Genomic DNA, 15,000 nt, shown 5'->3' with positions numbered 1-15,000 from the left:
TTCCTCTTGAAGGAATTCAAGTCATAGGAAGGTGGAAATACAGAAGCAGGCAGGGAGTTCCAGAGTTTATCAGAGAAAGGGATGAATGATTGAGAGTAATGGTTAACTTTTGCGTTAGAGAGTTGGACAGAATAGGGGTGAGAAAAAGAAGAAAGTCTTGTGCAGCGAGGCCGCGGGAGGAGGGGGGCATGCAGTTAGCAAGATCAGAAGAGCAGTTAGCATGAAAACAGCGGTAGAAGACAGCTAGATATGCAACATTGCGGCGGTGAGAGAGGGGCTGAAGACAGTCAGTTAGAGGAGAGGAGTTGATGAGACGAAAAGCTTTTGATTCCACCCTGTCTAGAAGATCAGTATGAGTGGAACCCCCTCAGACATGTGAAGCATACTCCATACATGGACGGATAAGGCCCTTGCACAGAGTTAGCAGCTGGGGGGGGTGAGAAAAACTGGCGGAGACGTCTCAGAACGCTTAACTTCATAGAAGTTGTTTTAGGTAGAGATGAGATGTGAAGTTTCCAGTTCAGATTATAAGTAAAGGACAGACTAAGGATGTTCACTGTAGAAGAGGAGGACAGTTGAGTGTCATTGAAGAAGAGGGGATAGTTGTCTGGAAGGTTGTGTCGAGTTGATAGATGGAGGACTTGAGTTTTTGAGGCATTGAACAATACCAAGTTTGCTCTGCCCCAATCAGAAATTTTAGAAAGATCAGAAGTCAACCGTTCTGTGGCTTCCCTGCGTGAAATGTTTACCTCCTGAAGGGTTGGACGTCTATGAAAAGACGTGGAAAAATGCAGGGTGGTATCATCAGCGTAGGATTGGATAGGACAAGAAGTTTGGTTTAGAAGATCATTAATGAATAATAAGAAGAGGGTGGGTGATAGGACAGAACCCTGAGGAACACCACTGTCAATAGATTTAGGAGAAGAACAGTGACCGTCTACCACAGCAGCAATAGAACGGTCAGAAAGGAAACTTGAGATGAAGTTCCAGAGAGAAGGAGAGAAGCCATAGGAGGGTAGTTTGGAAATTAAAGCTTTGTGCCAGTCTCTATCAAAAAAAAAATAAAATAAAAAAAGGCAAAACGCCAGAGGCACCTTCGCTTAGGGGGATCCTGAGGAGGGATTGGAGCGATAGAACAAGATAAAGATATGAGAAAGTGATCAGAGGAGCCCATCGGAGAAGAAAGGGTGACATCAACAGCATAAGTAGAAGGATAACATGTCAGGAAAAGGTCAAGAATGTTGGCGTATCTCCAAGACGGTCAGGAATACGAGTAGGGTGTTGCACCAATTGCTCTAGGTCGTGGAGGATAGCAAAGTTGTAGGCTAGTTCACCAGGATGGTCAGTGAAGGGAGAGCAAAGCCAAAGCTGGTGGTGAACATTGAAGTCTCCAAGAATGGAGATCTGTAAAAAAGGGAAGAGAGTCAGAATGTGCTCCACTTTGGAAGTTAAGTAGTCAAAGAATTTCTTATTGTCAGAGGAGTTAGGTGAGAGGTATACAGCACAGATAAATTTAGTTTGAGAGTGACTCTGTAGTCGTAGCCAGATGGTGGAAAACTCGGAAGATTCAAGAGCGTGGGCACGAGAGCAGGTTAAGTCATTGCGCACATAAACGCAGCATCCAGCTTTGGATCGAAAATGAGGATAGAGAAAGTAGGAGGGAACAGAAAAGGGGCTACTGTCAGTTGCCTCAGACACTTGAGTTTCAGTGAGGAAAAGAAGATGAGGTTTAGAAGAGGAGAGGTGGTGTTCTACAGATTGAAAATTAGATCTTAGACCGCGAATGTTGCAGGTGTTAATGGAGAAAAAATTGAGGGGGGTGTCAAGACACATAGGATCGTCGACAGAAAGGCAGTCCGACCTGGGGACATTTATGGTCCTCTCCCCAGATGGGGAGGATAAATTAAGAAAATTAAAATTAATAACCGTATATAAACAAAAAAAATAATAATTAAGGATATTCGTTAAGAAAATACCATGGAAAAATGATATTACACTAAGAAATTAAAAATAAGGATACTAGATTAAGTAAATTAAGATAAAGGATATTAGATGAATAAAATAGTCTGGATTAAAGATAGTAGATTAAAGAAATAGTCTGGATTAAGGATAGTAAATTAAGAATTTAGTCTGAATTAAAAACAGTACATTAATTAAATAGTCTAAATTTAGGAAAGTAGATTAAGACAATAGTCTAGATTAAGGATAATAGATTAAGAAAATAGTATGGATTAAGAATAACAGATTAAGGAAATTGAGATTAAGGATGTTAGATTAAGAAAGCATTGTGGATTAAGAATGACAGATTAAGAAAATAATCTGGATTAAGGACTGTACAGTGTTCTGAAAAATGCTGGAAAAGAATCTGTTTCAGTGTGTGTGTGTGTGTGTGTGTGTGTGTGTGTGTGTGTGTGTGTGTGTGTGTGTGTGTGTGTGTGTGTGTGTGTGTGTGTGTGTGTGCTTTCTGTTATACAGTCAATAATAGACAATCAACTTCATTTACAAAAATGTTACTAGTCTTCAGATATGAGAGACATTTATCAACACACAACGGTTACTTATTTTCTTGAACTTCTTTCCTTTTTTTCTTCTTCATCTCATTTTCTTCAACGTATTTTTTTTCAACTTCTCTTTTTCAACTTGTTTTTGTGTCCAATCATCACAACAACGAAGTCAAGCCACGCCATATCATCACTTCCTTCATTATTTCTACTAATAGCAGTTTACAGACAGAAATAGTTGAAGTGCTGTAGATAAACAAATAAGAGACAGAGACGGGGGGGAGGGGCGTATGGGGGGATTACAGAGGGGTTGGGAGGAGAGGGGAGGAGAAATAAAGGCGGCAGGATAAAACAAGTGAATATCGCCTGGTCCTTGAGCGAAGATTGATGATAATTCTGTGTTATCATTTACGTGCAAAGGAGGTGAGGAGGGGGGGAAGGGGAGGTGGGGAGGGAAGGAGGAGCAGAGAGGATTGGGGGGTAGGGGAGTAAAGGAGACACCCATCTTCTCTGCAATGGCAGCGATAACTCCCCGCCTCGCCTTTCCTATCTACTCCCATTTCCCAATATCACCCACTCCCCTTCCCTCCCCACTAACGCCCACTCCTAACTCCCCTCCCTCTCCCCACTCACTCTCACTCCTCTTCTGTGTCCATTTGCTTTCACTCTTCTCTTTACCACTCTTACTACTCCTCTTTTCCCTCCCGACTCACCCATCCCGCCTTTTTCTCCCTCTTTATCCCCTTCTCCCTCCCCTTAACAGTTTCTCTTCTCCCCTTCTCTCCTCTCACATTCCATCCACATATCTTTTCACTTCCACCACTCCATATGCTTCCCAATCACCTACATCCACTTTCTTCCATCTCTTGGCTTTTTCCTGACCTTCTCTTCGCCCCATCACTCCCTTAACCTTCACAATTAATTCCTCTCTCTCTCTCTCTCTCTCTCTCTCTCTCTCTCTCTCTCTCTCTCTCTCTCTCTCTCTCTCTCTCTCTCTCTCTCTCTCTCTCTAAAAATCCGAGAACATTCACAGCCACATCTACCTCCACTACTACTACTACTACTACTACTACTACTACTACTACTCCTTATCACAAACAGCCACGGAAGGGACACAAAATCTGCTGTTGTTTGTTCTTCCTTTGCATTAATTTTTGCTCTCGTGTATACAGACTAGTCCTTTAAAATGTTTCGCACCACCCCTCCTCCCTCTCCCTCTCCCTCTCCCTCTCCTTACCCCTAACAAAACAATCTTTATGAAAACAATCTTTATGATAAGCCACGCAATATCATCATTTCCTTATTTTTTTTCTACGTATAGTTAAAAGAAAAAATAGAAATAGATAAAGTGTTGTCCCCAAAAATTGGTAACCACTCAGAGACATGTTTTCCTTCCCCGTCTTTGTGTACATATTGTATATAAAGAACAAAGCTCTGAAGACTGTTACTCCCCTCATCAACACAAGCCAAAGTCGCCATCTTACACTGTGAACGCTTATCAACACTCTATGGACTCTCTCAAGAGGGAAGCTTCAAGACACTCCCACAATTTTTGACGATCGTTTCCGACTCTGTTTAGGGACCGGCACTTCAGGGGACATTTTTCTTCGTAATTTTGTTGCCTTTGTCAGGTGCCCCTCCTGGAAAATGAGAGAGAGAGAGAGAGAGAGAGAGAGAGAGAGAGAGAGAGAGAGAGAGAGAGAGAGAGAGAGAGAGAGAGAGAGAGAGAGAGAGAGAGAGAGAGAGAGAGAGAGAGAGAGAGAGAGAGAGAGAGAGAGAGAGAGAGAGAGAGAGAGAGAGAGAGAGAGAGAGAGAGAGAGAGAGAGAGCCGTCTGTATTTTTCGGCCTCCCGGAGCCATCATTCTGCCCCAGTAGTCAAATTTTCGCGTGTTTTTAAGCGCGCCAAATTAACATCTATGTCTTAAAAACGCTGCACAACAAAGAATGATTCAAGCACATCCGACACTTGTGGAAACTAGCTTACAGTATTACTCCTTTCATCAAAAGTCTTCCCCCCCTCTCCAGTTTAATGACTTCCCATTAACATGCGTCTGCTCACGCCACAACAACGTTAAGTTACACAGACAATGAAAGGAATGTTCTCTTGGGCGAGAGGTACTGCCCGCCAGGTAGGGGACACTACTTGCACCAACTCATTCGTTAAGAAAATCTTATAACTTAGATAATAATGGCTTAAAACGCACACAAGCCAAACATACTGTGTCCTCAGCTCATAATGATCCCCCTCCTGCTCTTCCTGCTTCCTCATTGATGCACGTAAGGGTCACGGCTCGAGTTCTACCCTTGGCATTGTAAGCGCGGGACTGAACTTGCTCTCCTCGGCACAGTGACACGAGAATGTGGCAGTGGAAGTCATTTTAGCTGAGCCAAAACTACACGTCAGTTACGTTGTGTGAATGGGCATTGTTGGCGAGGTTTTCCACGGCTCTAAATGGCTGACAGACCGTGGTGGCGCCAAATGTTAGTGCGATATTAGTGCACAGCTGCTGATGTATGAAGTGTGAGCCAAATAACACAGATAAGTGACTGATAGAATTAATATTTAGAGAATTAGATATACTAAATCAAATAAATGTATTACTTCTATGCTTTTGAAGAGAGTCTTCATTGCAGTGATTCAGCATAATTCATTGAAAAGTGCATCACTGCCGCTAATGAAAAATAATCATAATTTTATATTTTGTTTCATTCTTGTATCTGATTGGCTAAAGACCTTATCACATTCTAGAATCGAGGCCTCTGATTGGTGCGCCTGGTGGGTGCCGAAGTCTTTAGCTCCAAGCTGCTGAGCGCTCCAAGAAGGGGGCGCAAAGGTATACCATACCCTCTGACGAACAGGTTCCCAGTAAGACTGTGCAATACCTGGATTTTCTACTGAAGATTTTGGCACAACACTCCATAATACGAGATTCAACAACAACAAGAGGAAACGACAAGCAATGGACGCCCAAGAGACCCTCGGTGAGAAGGGGAGCGCTAAGGAGAAAGTGACGACCAAGAACAAGAAGAAGAGGCGGCTGGAGAGCCTCGAAGACTGCACCAGCCACGAGAAGACGGTCACTGAAGGCTGTGCAGAGATGAAACATCGCGCGAGCCGGCGAGAACACAAAAATCAGAGGGACGGGAATGACATCAAAGGCAAGAAAACGATGAGCGTGGAGTGTTTTCATTCGATTATGGACCGCACCAAGAAGAGAAAGAGGCAGAACAAGGACGACGACGAGAAACAGAACAAGAGGAAGAAACAAGACACGGAGGAAACGGAAAACCAGGACAAGAAAAGGAAGAGGCAGGTTAATGACGACGACGAGAAGCAGAATAAGAAGAGGCAGAGGCAGGTTACGGACGATGACGAGAAGCAGGACAAGAAGAGGAAGAGGCTAGACACGGAGGACGACGAGAAGCAGGACAAGAAGAGGAAGAGGCAGGTTAAGGACGACGACGCGAAGCAGGACAAGAAGAGGAAGAGGCAGGACGCGGAGGACGACGAGAAGCAGGCAAAGAAGAGCAGGGGGGAGGGCAGGAGAGAACGAAAGAAGGGGGGGAAGATGGAGTGCTGTCAATGCGTTAAGCACGGCATCAAGAGATGGAAGATGAGGGGGTGGTACAAAGACGACGTGGTGAGGCTGATGGTGGATGCCAAGAGAGTCAGCAAGGAGAGGAATGTGAGCAGGTGGTGCCGTCTTAATATTGGGAAAGAAAACCTGGTGTCCGCGACCGTGCGCGGCCACCCGTGCCTTGTCCAGCTTGACAGCGGCTCCTCATGCAGCTTCATGAGGCTAACACTGGCCCGGAGGCTGGGAATCGTCACGGGCAAGCAAGAGACAGTAAAGAAATACTTGTTTACCTGGGCTGGCATGCTGGAGTTGGACGTGATCGAGCTGGACGAGGTGGTGGTGATGCTGCGTCGCTACGTGGCGGTCAACACGCGCATGACGGTCATTGTACGCGGGGATGTGAGGAAGCACTACTTGGACCTAATAGTCATGTCCATGAGCCGCCTGCAGGAGGCCGAGGTGCGGCAGGAGTTCCATCCCGACGACAGCAGCATCCTGTTCCTGCGTCACCCAAAACGTCTGCGGCGGAGACAACCTTCGGACACACAACGCAAAACGTTCATGTTTGCCGCACGAGCGTTAGGCATCGAGGAGCCGCTGACGGTGATGGTGAACACTGGTAACGCGTCAACATTCTCTATCACTAAGACTGGTCAGGACAAGATGCTGTGCAGGACAGGCAAATCGACTGTGCTGCCGAAACGAGTCCTGCTGCACTTTGGCAGCGGCACAGACACTCTGCGAAAGATGGACACGATATACATGCGCCACTGGTTTGATTTCGTGTTTGGACGAACGCTGCTGTGTAAATTACAAGCAGCGATAGATTATGATGATTTGTCCATGACCTTGACGCTCAACGGAAAACGATACCGCTTCGACATCCTCACTCACGTCCTCCGTCTGCGTACACCCAGAGGTGCCGCGTCCTCTCAGCCTCCGCCTTGATTTTATTGATTGACTGATTTTTTTGTTTTGTTTTGATTTGTTATCCATCAGGGAGGTCAGCAGAGGCAAGAAATAGATGAATAAAAATCCCGCTCAAAGAAGATCCCAAAACGAAAATAGGAGCAGTCAATAGAGTAGAAAAAATTGTCTGGATTAAGGATATAAAACTGTGTTCTTCATTAAGGATATTAGACTAAGAAAATCAAGATTATGGACAGTAAATCAAGGTTATTAAGATAAAGGATAGTAGATTAAGAAAATAGTCTGGATTAAGGATATTAGTTAAGAAAATAGTCTGCATAAGAAAATATTACACTTAGAAATGAAGATTAAGGATAACAAAATAAGGAAAATAAAATAAAAATATCAAATTAATAAAATGGCCTGGATTAAGAATGGTAGACTAAGAAAATAGTCTGGATTGAGGATAGTAGATTAAAAAAGTCTGAATCAAAAATAGTCTAAATTGAGATTAATGCATTAACAAAAAAAATCTGGATTAAGGATGGTAGATCAAGGAAAGAGTCTGAATTAAGAAAAGTAGATTAAGAAAATAAACTGGATTAGAGATAATAAATCAAGAAAATAGTCTGAATTAAGGATAACAGATTAAGAAAATGGTCTGGATTAAGGAAATTAAGATCAAGGTTGATAGACTAAGAAAACAATCTGGATTAAGGATAGTAGATCAAGTAAATAGTTTGTATTAAGGATAGTAAATTAAGAAAGAGGTCTGGATTAAGAATATTACATTAAGAAGATAGACTGGATGAAGGATATTACTTCAAGAAAGTAGTCTACATTAAGAATAGTAGATGAAGAAAATTGTCTACATTAAGGATAGTAAATAAAAAAAATAGTCTGGATTAACGACAGTAGATTAAGTAGATGATCTACTTTGTCTACCGTCTTAAGGATGGCAGATAAAGAAAATAGTACAGATTTAGGAGAGTAAATTAAGAAAATAGACTGGATTGAGGATTATACACTGATTAAGAAAATGTTGTCGTTAAGGATATTATAATTAAGGAATCTGCAATTAAGGAGAGTAGATTAAGGACATAATTTGGATTAAGGACACTATATTAAGGAAATAGTCTGGATTAAGGACACTATATTAAGGAAATAGTCTGGATTAAGGACACTATATTAAGGAAATAGTCTGGATTAAGGACATTATATTAAGGAAATAGTCTGGATTAAGGACACTATATTAAGGAAATAGTCTGGATTAAGGACACTATATTAAGGAAATAGTCTGGATTAAGGACACTATATTAAGGAAATAGTCTGGATTAAGGACACTATATTAAGGAAATAGTCTGGATTAAGGACACTATATTAAGGAAATAGTCTGGATTAAGGACACTATATTAAGGAAATAGTCTGGATTAAGGACACTATATTAAGGAAATAGTCTGGATTAAGGACACTATATTAAGGAAATAGTCTGGATTAAGGACACTATATTAAGGAAATAGTCTGGATTAAGGACACTATATTAAGGAAATAGTCTGGATTAAGGACACTATATTAAGGAAATAGTCTGGATTAAGGACACTATATTAAGGAAATAGTCTGGATTAAGGACACTATATTAAGGAAATAGTCTGGATTAAGGACACTATATTAAGGAAATAGTCTGGATTAAGGACAATGAATTAAGAAAATAGTGTGGATTAAGGACATTGAATTAAGAAAATAGTGTGGATTAAGGACAATGAATTAAGGACACTTGGATGAATGTCATTAGGTTAAGAGCAGAGGTTGCAGCAATGGTTATGTACAAAGCAGTACACAGGTACATCCATGGGACTGAAAAGTTCTGTAAGGTAACACAGGCTGTGCTTGTATAGAGATATATTTATTATATTGTAATCTGATGTATTTATACACAGATATATTTCTATATTGTAATTTGATGTGTGAGTTTGAGACTTGGGTCCATATTGATGTTCGCTGTGTGCTTGTGACCTGATGTTAAATGTGTTTATATATATATATATATATATATATATATATATATATATATATATATATATATATATATATATATATATATATATATATATATATATATATATATATATATATATATATATATATATATATATATATATGGATGCGTTACATAATGACGGAAGTCTTGATAGTGTTCTTGCGAAATATTTTGAAAAAGAATATTTCAGTGTGTGTGTGTGTGTGTGTGTGTGTGTGTGTGTGTGTGTGTGTGTGTGTGTGTGTGTGTGTTCAGTTTTCCTTTTCTTCTATAATATAATTAATAATAATTAGACAATCAACTTCATTTAGAGTCACTTTAGTAGAGTGTTCGGAAATAAGAGACAATGACCATCACATAACGCTTATCATTTTCTTCAACTTTTTTTTATATTCATTTTCCTCCTTTTTTTTTTCTTCAAGTAATTCTTCTTGAACGTATTCTTTTCTTCACATTATCATCTTCTTCTTCTACTCTTGTTTAGTGTCCAACCATGACAACAACGGATGCAAGCCACGCAATATCATCACTTCCTTCATTGTTTCCACGTATACCTTAAAGACAGAAATAGATAAGGTGCTTTGCCCAAACACGTCAATGCTAAGCCCTTGTACAACTGTTTGGCACATCTTTCCTTAATTACTAACCACTCTGAGACATCTTTTCCTTGCCCTTCTTTCTGTACATATTGTTAATAAAGAACAAAGCTCCGAAGACTGTTACTCCCCTCATCAACACAAGTCAAGGTCTTCGTCTAACACTGTGGACGCTTATCAAGACTATTCTCTCAAGAGGGAAGCTTCAAGACACTCATCCTCTAATTTTTGACAATCGTTTCTGACTCAGTTTGGGGACCGGCGCCTCAGGGAACATTTTTTTTCTTCCTAGTTTTGTTGGCCTTGGCAGGTACCCCTCTTAAATGAAAAAAAAATAAAAAAATAAAAATAAATAAATAAATAAAAAACAAAATTAAATAGAAAGGGAAGAGGGAGATGAAGGGAGGGAGGAAATGTAAGGATGAAGGGAAGGGGGAGAGGAGGGAAGGAATGGGGAGAGAGAGGGAATGGGGAGGGAGGGAAGGGGAAGAGAAAATGGGGAGGGAGGGAGGAAGAGAGAATGGGGGGGGGAGAAAGAGAGAGAGAGAGAGAGAGAGAGAGAGAGAGAGAGAGAGAGAGAGAGAGAGAGAGAGAGAGAGAGAGAGAGAGGAGAGAGAGAGAGAGAGAGAGAGAGAGAGAGCGTCATCTGCAGGTTTTGGCCGGCCGAAGCCACCGTTCTCCCCGGAAAGTCAAATTTTCGCGTGTTTTTTGAGCGCGCCAAATCAACGTCTATGTCTCAAAAATACTGCACAACAAAGTATGATTCAAGCACGTCCAACACTTCTGGAAACTAGTATGCAGTATTACCAATGTCTCCTCCCATCAAACCTCTTCCCCTCTTCAGTTCAATGACCTCCCGTTAACATGCGTCTGATCACGCTTCAACAACGCTTGATTATATTAAGTTACACAGAAGGAAAGGGATGAAAGGTAAAATGAATATAAATTTTTAACAAGATTATTATTATTATTATTATTATTATTATTATTATTATTATTATTATTATTATTATTACTAGTAGTAGTAATAGTAGTAGTAGTAGTAGCAATGATGATAATGATAGTAATAATAATAATGATAATAATAATAATAATAATAATAATAATAATAATAATAATAATAATAATAATATTAATAATAATAATAATCCCCTTTCCCAAGCGGATTCAATATTCTCCACTCATGGTCTGGATTTCAAAGTGACTCATTACTGTTGTAACGACGTGCATGCCACGTCTGTCTGTCTGTCTGTCTATCTATCAGTCTGTCTATCTATCCATCTATGCCTACCTATTGATCTATATATATATATATATATATATATATATATATATATATATATATATATATATATATATATATATATATATATATATATATATATATATATATATATATATATATGTCTGTCTATTCATCTGTCTTTCTACCTAACTACCTTTCTATCTATCCATCTTTCTATCAAGGCATTTATTTATCTATCTCTATGTATAAATGTGTGTGTGTGTGTGTGTGTGTGTGTGCGAGCAGGCTGCCAGATTTCTAGACCTAACTGCCTTACTTCCAATCCAGTGATCTGCACACACACACACACACACACACACACACACCAGCGAAGGAGCCAAGGGGGAGAGAGAGAGAGAGAGAGAGAGAGAGAGAGAGAGAGAGAGAGAGAGAGAGAGAGAGAGAGAGAGAGAGAGAGAGAGAGAGAGAGAAATGTCATACGTACATACACGTACGCACGTACGTACGTACACACACACACACACACACACACACACACACACACACACACCGTCACAAGCATGCGTGCATCTATGGTAAATTTTCACTTTTCACTTCACTCTTTCTCTCTATTCTGGACGAGACTTTTTTTTCCTTGTAGTTTTGCGTCTGTTTTGAATTGATGTACTTGTTGCGAATGATTAGTTTTTACCCCACCCCTCCACTGATCACGCGTTCCCCTCAGATCAACCCTTTCACTGCAACAGAAGCAATGTGTCAACTCTTTATAAGCATCTACAGGAAACTTAGCGATGAAAAATACATTTTGCAATTTCTTCTCAGTTCCAAGATTGAATGTGGCTGGAGGACAAGTCCAGAACGTGACTGGTAATTAAGGAGAGGAGCACCGAGTGGCAGTCAAAGGGTTAATACAAAACAGACCTAAATCTACCTGAAACAGACAAGTATCACAGCAGCAACACTCACTCGCAGTGTTTCTCCTGAGAGGACTGACCGGATACGTATAACTACCTCACCTGACAAGCTTAAACCAATTAAACCCTAACTACCTTCCCAACCAAAGACTTTCCAACCACATAACACAAAAAACTCTACGTAATCTTGTCAATGTAACGCTCCGGGGAACAAGAGGGTAGCAAGAGCGTAACAACAGTGTTAACTGCCTCCAACAACCACCTAACAGCCAATTCGGTAGTTACCTTGTTAATACGTCACCAATATTCCCAGTCTTCCGTTTTCTACAGTACATGGTTGAAATGTTAAATTGTTAAATACGAATAGTATAACAAAAGTGAATACGAGAGAAGAAGAAGAAGAAGAAGAAGAAGAAGAAGAAGAAGAAGAAGAAGAAGAAGAAGAAGAAGAAGAAGAAGAAGAAGAAGAAGAAGAAGAAGAAGACGAGGAGGAGGATGAGGAGGAGGAGGAGATATTAAAATCAAGAGAGAGAGAGAGAGAGAGAGAGAGAGAGAGAGAGAGAGAGAGAGAGAGAGAGAGAGAGAGAGAGAGAGAGAGAGAGAGAGAGTAAAGATGACCACGGGAGAAATCAGTATGGAGACCAGCAGACAGGAAACACCTTATCTTGTCTCTATTTTCTCCTTTTATCAAGTGTTCCCTTATTACTGTTTTACAGCCTCGCCTCCCCCACGCCCTCCAGTACTCACCACACGACCCGCAGCCCTCCTGACGCACGGATGGATGGGAAATATTACGATAATCGCCACCGCGGGACTTCACAACTTACTCTGTACCTCAGGTGACGGGGGAGGGGGAGGGGGCGGGAACTCAGGGCTGGCAACTTATGCGATTCGTGAATATTATGATAAAACTCTAACTCACGCCGAGTAACTCTGTTGAAATTGACAGGAAATATAGATCAGTAAGTATTATTGCTTTGTGTATTGATATTTGTAGGTTTGTTCGGGTTTACTGTTTGATTTAGTGTTTTATGAAGCGTACATTATGTTGGAACTCCTGGCTGAATCACACATAGCGGGAAATAGATTTTCGCTTGATTCAGTAGGAGAGAGAGAGAGAGAGAGAGAGAGAGAGAGAGAGAGAGAGAGAGAGAGAGAGAGAGAGAGGAGAGAGAGAGAGAGAGAGAGAGAGAGAGCAATTGAGTCATTATCCTTTCGTTCGTCTTTCTTTAAGGAATGAAGACGCGGCAGTGAGGGAGCCAGACACAAAGGAAGGACAGGATGGGAGAGGGTGCCAGTGAAACAAGAAACATTAAGAGATTAAAGAAAATAAAAAGAAAAAGGAGAAAAAAAATGGATGCAGGAGACGACTAAGAAGAAGAAGGAATATAAAAAAAAAAGTCAATTAATGGGAAGGAAAAAAATCAGAAAAGTTGAGGACAGAATATAGAAGGAGAAAAAAAGGAGAAGGAAGAGGAGGAAGAAAAGTGAAAGGAGAAGGACGCGTTAGAGATAAAGGGGAGCAGAAGGCGAAGATAAAGTGTTATTATGCAGGACTTAGGAGGACGCCAAGCTTACTTTTGCTCGTCCATGGAGAAGAAACTGTCAGCTGTACTGACCCTCAGATGTGATGCAATATTAGGTACAGCAGCCAACGGCTGACCCATACACCCAATACACACCTAACACACCCAACACACACTTAGTACACCCAGTAAGTACTCACCCCCCCCGATGCGGTGCACTGCAGGGTCAGCGGGTCACCCTCGATCAGTGACCTCAACACCCCGCCGTGGACAGGACTCCATCCAGTGTCCAGGAGCACCAGGCACGACGGCACGACTGTGGAGGGAAGAGCTTGGTTACTGGTGGCGTGTGGCGGTGTGTGGGCATTGCGGGGGTGGTGTGTGGTGGAGTGAGTGGGTGCAGAGTGCTGCAGACTTTGTGTGGACGTGGTCTGCCATGTGGTGTGTGCAGCATGTGTAAAGGCAGGTGGTGATGGGGATGGTGAATGTGCTGAGTGCTTTTGTGGGGAACACCTTATTATTTTATGATAGACACATTGTTTGTTATACGTAAACACACACACACACACACACACACACACACACACACACACACACACACACACACACACACACACACAGGAATTTCAAACCCCGCATAAATCATCGCAGTATATTTATGAATGCTAACTACTAAAAAATCTCCCAAAAGGCAAGTAATATGCATAAAGAATCTACTGGTGATTTGTGCGTCCGCTGGGTGGTCAGGATTGAAAGGAAGAGGAAGATCGGGGGAGCGAGGGCGGCGCTAGCCATTTAGGAGTGTACTGTACCAGTGTACTGGCATTACGGTATTTCACTGTGTCGGGTCAAGTATTGCTATTAGTACAGTTATCTTTGTTGATAATACCAATGCACACCACACACAAACAAACCAACAAAACAAACCACACACACACACACACACACACACACACACACACACACACATTTGTGTGTGTGTGTGAATTTCAAACCCCGCATAAATCATCGCAGTATATTTATGAATGCTAACTACTAAAAAATCTCCCAAAAGGCAAGTAATATGCATAAAGAATCTACTGGTGATTTGTGCGTCCGCTGGTGGTCAGGATTGAAAGGAAGAGGAAGATCGGGGTGAGCGAGGGCGGCGCTGCCATTTAGGAGTGTACTGTACCAGTGTACTGGCATTACGGTATTTCACTGTGTCGGGTCAAGTATTGCTATTAGTACAGTTATCTTTTGTTGATAATACCAATGCACACACACACAAACAAACAAACAAACAAACACACACACACACACACACACACACATACACACACACACACACACAACACACACACACACACACACACACATACAAAACACTTTACACACACACACACACACACACACACACACACACGGCCACGCGCCTCGCTCGATCCGTGCCACCAGACACCACAACAAGATACGCCTAAAGGTGCCGCGCACAGAGCGGTACAGACTCAGCGCGATTCCCACCATGGTGCGAGAAATCAATCAATAGCATTTCCTTTCTAGATTAGACTTACCATTTTGGATTAATGTTAAGTATTTCCCCCACTCCCCCTCTACATTTTCTGTTTAGTTAAATGCCTGAATAATGAACCGTTTATTATTATTATTATCATTATTATTATTATTATTATTATTATATATTATTATTATTAT

General features: G+C 41.4%; 1 protein-coding gene and 1 long non-coding RNA gene across 2 annotated transcripts in view; both read right to left on the bottom strand.

Moving 5' to 3' along the window:
- Positions 1-12,612, bottom strand: part of LOC135100404 (uncharacterized) — an 85,686-nt gene extending 73,074 nt beyond the window's left edge. Inside the window, exon 1 of the transcript XR_010268680.1 lies at positions 12,530-12,612. The gene's annotated coding sequence lies outside the window, so the exon portion shown is untranslated. The remainder of the gene's footprint in view (positions 1-12,529) is intronic.
- Positions 12,613-13,509: 897 nt separating this feature from the next.
- LOC135100271 (uncharacterized) overlaps positions 13,510-15,000 on the bottom strand; it is a 45,826-nt gene continuing 44,335 nt past the window's right edge. The window contains exon 3 of the long non-coding RNA XR_010268564.1: positions 13,510-13,624. This is a non-coding gene — a long non-coding RNA (uncharacterized LOC135100271). The remainder of the gene's footprint in view (positions 13,625-15,000) is intronic.

The sequence above is a fragment of the Scylla paramamosain genome, chromosome 5 (genome assembly GCF_035594125.1).
Source record: "Scylla paramamosain isolate STU-SP2022 chromosome 5, ASM3559412v1, whole genome shotgun sequence".
In the NCBI taxonomy this organism is placed as follows: domain Eukaryota; kingdom Metazoa; phylum Arthropoda; class Malacostraca; order Decapoda; family Portunidae; genus Scylla; species Scylla paramamosain.
Note: the sequence above shows the minus strand (reverse complement) of the source record. Positions and strands in the feature narration are given on the sequence as shown.